We start from the raw sequence: 4,436 nt of genomic DNA on the forward strand, positions 1-4,436 counted from the left end.
AGGGAATAAGTCTCCCTATTCCCACGCGATTCCCAAGAACACAACTCCCTTCTGAATTGCTTAGGAGACAGCTGTTTTGGAAACAACAAATTTGTTTTGTTAAATTTTGGCAACCACAGTACTTTTCAATGGCGAAAAGTGGGAAAATTAGCAAAACAAAGAAAAGAATTGTGTATCATATGTTGATTCATATATAAAAATCACATTATTTGATTGCAACACAAAATATAAGATTACAATTTATAAGTAAATAATAAAAACTTTCATTTTAATGAGCAAAATAAACATGTAAAAAGAATTGTGCAGTTGTGACTGTTTATTTAAATAAAAAATTTAAAATGCATTTGGCTCAAGAACAGGAGCAAGAAATTCTGCAACTGAGGGTCAATCGAAGAAACTTGCGAAACGCTGCAAATCCACTTGAGTTGCCTGATTCTTTGTAAGTACAAATGTAAATTTAATTTGGTTTTAAAATAAACGTTTTTTTAATTATTGATTTCAGAAATGTTACAGAATGAATAAACCAACATTTATTTACCTGTTAGAGGAACTTACTGCAAAGAAGCAATTTGCAGTTTCTCCAATTGTGAAATTGAGCGGTTGTTTGCGTTTCTTTGCTGAAAGAGCTTATCAGACAGGTTTTAGGAAAGACCACAATATCGCCCTATCTCAGCCTATTTTCAGTGCTTTCTGAAGTTGTAAATATTTTTGGAACTAACTTATGTCCAAAATGGATGAAGGTTCCAAAGACATCTGAGGAAAAAAGGAAAATAGCTTTAGCATTTTATGTTAAGCATAACATTCCAGGTGTTGCAGGATGCGTAGATGGAACGCATGTTCGAATTATTGCTCCGAAACAAAATAGGTATTTTTTAAGTTAAGTTGATGTAATATAGTTTTGGAGTTAGTTAAAAGTGAATTTTTGCAGCTTTATGATAATGAGTAAAAAATTCGTTATGTTGATGCCTCTTATTCTGGTGCCAACCATGACGCCTTTTCTTGAAACACAAGCGATCTGTGACAGCACTTCGAACAAGAGTATTTGCGTGGTGTAGCTAACTTCTAGTTGTTAAGTGAGATTTATTTAATGTAACAAAACTTAAAAGCCAAATGAAAAAATAGATTTTATTTTACTAGGCGATGCAGGATATCCCTTAGAGCCGTGGCTCTTGTCGCCTAATAGACTTCCTCAGGAAGGTTCGCAGCAAATGAGTTTTAATAACATTCACTTCAAGTGCCGAAATATTATTGAACGCACTAATGGCTTGCTGAAAAATAGATGGAAACGTCTTCTTGGTGCTGGAGAGATGCATTACACTCCAGAAAAAACCGCAAAATTTATAAATGTTTGCAGTACCAATTGCAGTACTGATGAAAATGTTTTTTCTGACTGCAGTACTGACAAAGATTTTTTCTTGAATTATCATCACATTATTTGTCTGTAATACAAAATATAAGAAATAATATAAAGAATAGTTTATAAGTCAATAATTAAAAACTTTTATTATATTCATATTAATTTTTTTTATATTTTTTTAATATATACATTTTTTTTCTAAAAAACTAACAATGAATCTTGTTTATTATTTCAAATTTTTATTCTTTGTATATTTAAGTTCCTCTATTTTCAAAAGTCGACGGTTTGTTTGGATTTGGTTTTCTAGTTTGGGCAACCATATCCCAGAAGTCAGAAAACAGTTAATATATAAAAAACTTTGAATCCAATACTCTAATAAACACAATTACTTGAAAAAAATCGAAATTAGTTTAATTATATTATTTATTCAAAAAGTTTGTGTAAAGTTGGTTAATAGATGGCACACCATTTTAAGTTAAATTCGCTGAAAAATTAAAATGGCACTGAAAAATTAAACTTACTTTTAAGTTAATCGACCAAGGTATAAATATGAAAGTATAAAAGGTGACCCCATCTCTTGGGGCTGATTTTTATTTCTCATTTTTTATACAAATCACATCATTTACACATAAAAGTTGAATGTAGATAGTTAATTAATTCAATTTTCTAACCAGTTATCCCAGTCATCATCGTTTGCAAAGTTAAGCAAGTATTCGTTCAGTACACGGTGATTTCTTTCAACCGTACCTATAGTTTCATGATGGTAAGGTGTGGAGAATGTTTGTTTTATCTGTAACAATTCTGTGATATTTGACATGAGCTCATTCGTGAACTCTGTACCTCTGTCTGACTTTAGTATTTTAAATGTTCCATATTTCAATATCAATTGTTCAACAAGTGTCTTGGCAATTGTTTTCGCTTCTTTGTTAACCATTGGATATGTGACGATAAATCTTGTAAGTTCACATTGCATGGTTAAAATGTATCTAAAACCATTTGATAGTCGCAAAGGTCCTACTGTGTCTATTTCGACTGTTTCGAATGATGTATTTGGAGTAGAAGTTAATTGTAATTCTTCCTTTGTGTGCCTTATTTGTTTATTTCGTTGACATTTCTCGCAAGTAGTTATATATTTGTATACCATTTGTTTCATTTTACGCCATGTATATTTCTGTTTTAATCTTAATAAAGTTTTTCTTATTCCTTGGTGTCCACCGAGAGGAGTGTTGTGATATTCCTCTATAAGTCTGTATTGCTTCATGCTATCGGATATGTGTTCCGGGGCTTCATATAATAATATTTTGAGACGATTACCAGCTGGTTTATTTTGTTGTATTTGGTTAACCATTTTTTTAAAATTTTCTTTTTCAATAGTTTTGAATATTATATCATTTTCATCTAGCGCTAGTTCATAAATTCTTAAATTTTCAATGTCTGCAATGAGTTTCACCATCGAAATCGGCTTCGTAGGTTCTTCGCTCATTACCACGGTTACATCGTTTTTCGTAACGTGTATGGTACCTTTTTTAAATTGCTTTTTAAGCTTATCATTGTTTACAGATTGTAATCTATTCACTCTGCGTATATCACTAATGGATGTACAATTCCAACAATAGAGTTGATCATGCCCAATTGGCTTTGTAACTCCTTTAATGTTATCCGTAGTTTGTGCAATTTTTGTTTTACTTCTTGTAGCTACGCATATCTTTTTCATATCTTCTTTCTTCAAATGTCTCAATAATTCGTCTTCATTTGGAAGGTCTAGCTTCCTAGTGGACTTGGCGTCATCTTGTTTTGGTATAAGATTTGTGAGTGTTTGTGTATCTATTTTTATGCGTGATAGTGCATCCGCATCGGTATTGATTTTTCCTTTCTTGTATATAATCCCAAAATCGTAGTCCGAAAGATCTACTCGAATTCTAGTCATCTTTGAAGATGGATTCTTATGTACAAATAATGAGATTAAAGGTCTATGGTCCGTAACAACATAGAATCTTTTTCCATATTAATGTTGTGATGTTTTAGGCTGTTACCAAATATTATGATGTCGTCAACGTATAAAAATGCTTCAGTTTCTAGACCTGTTAATGCTAATGTTAGCATTCTCTGGAAACTATTTGAAGAAATTTTTAAGCCAAATGGTAGTCTCTTGAACTCATAATGGCCATCATTTGTTGAAAATGCTGTTTTAGGTCTTGAATTGACATCTATGGGTATTTGGTGAAAAGAGCTGGTCATATCCAGAGTGGAAAAATATCTAGCTCTACCTAATTTATCTAACACATCCTCTAAGCGGGTCAAGGGAAACTTATCATTAACGATTTTCTCGTTAAGTTTTCTGAAATCTATTACTAAACGCCAATTTTTACTGTCGCTTGTTGATTTTTTAGGCACTAAAAGTATAGGTGAATTATATGGGCTTCTTGATGGTTGTATTATGTCATCTTCAAGTAATTTTTTTACTTGAGATTTGATGTCATCGTTATGGCAATGAGGTAACCTATAGTTTTTTATATAAGTTGGGATATTATCCACAGTTGAAATTTTTTCTGTATAGAAATTATTTGTAGAAAGTTGTTCTTCATCTAAATGAAAAATATGTTGGTATTTGGATATTATGGGCAATATCGTTCTAGTGTCGTCATCATCACTTAATTGTAGTTTATCTAAAATTTTGTGTAGTCTATTATTGTTAATATTTCTATTGTTCGTTTGCAAGATATTATAATACTGTAAGGGTTGTGACTTCAGCTGTAATTTATTTATAGTAACATTGTGATTATTAGTATTCACAATTCTTATGTGGCAATTGCCTTTCGCTGGCACAATTGTATTAGCCATGAAGACACCTTTACTGATTTCTTTGTTGAACAAAACAGTATCTTCATCAAAATGTACATCTACTGGTAAGACACGTTCCGTTCTAGCTTCAATAGTAATTGGTTTGCATACTATTGGGATTTCTGCTTGTTTATTGCCTGACTGTATCGTTAGAGTAAAAGAATAATAGTCGATGACTCCAAAATACCGTCTACCTCGATTGGAAAATCCTCTGTTACCACTGCGAAAGTTTGCGTTA

General features: G+C 31.7%; 1 long non-coding RNA gene across 2 annotated transcripts; it reads left to right on the forward strand.

Moving 5' to 3' along the window:
* The first annotated feature begins 318 nt into the window (after nucleotides 1-318).
* Nucleotides 319-1,431, forward strand: LOC119671076. Of its 2 annotated transcripts, none has more exons than XR_005251768.1 (4): nucleotides 319-439; nucleotides 503-865; nucleotides 929-1,073; nucleotides 1,123-1,431. It is a non-coding gene; the product is annotated as an uncharacterized LOC119671076 (long non-coding RNA). The 2 variants fall into 2 exon arrangements; XR_005251765.1 differs by having other exon boundaries at nucleotides 1,138-1,431.
* Nucleotides 1,432-4,436: the final 3,005 nt, after the last annotated feature.

The sequence above is a fragment of the Teleopsis dalmanni genome, chromosome 1, assembly GCF_002237135.1.
Source record: "Teleopsis dalmanni isolate 2A chromosome 1, ASM223713v2, whole genome shotgun sequence".
Classification (NCBI taxonomy): domain Eukaryota; kingdom Metazoa; phylum Arthropoda; class Insecta; order Diptera; family Diopsidae; genus Teleopsis; species Teleopsis dalmanni.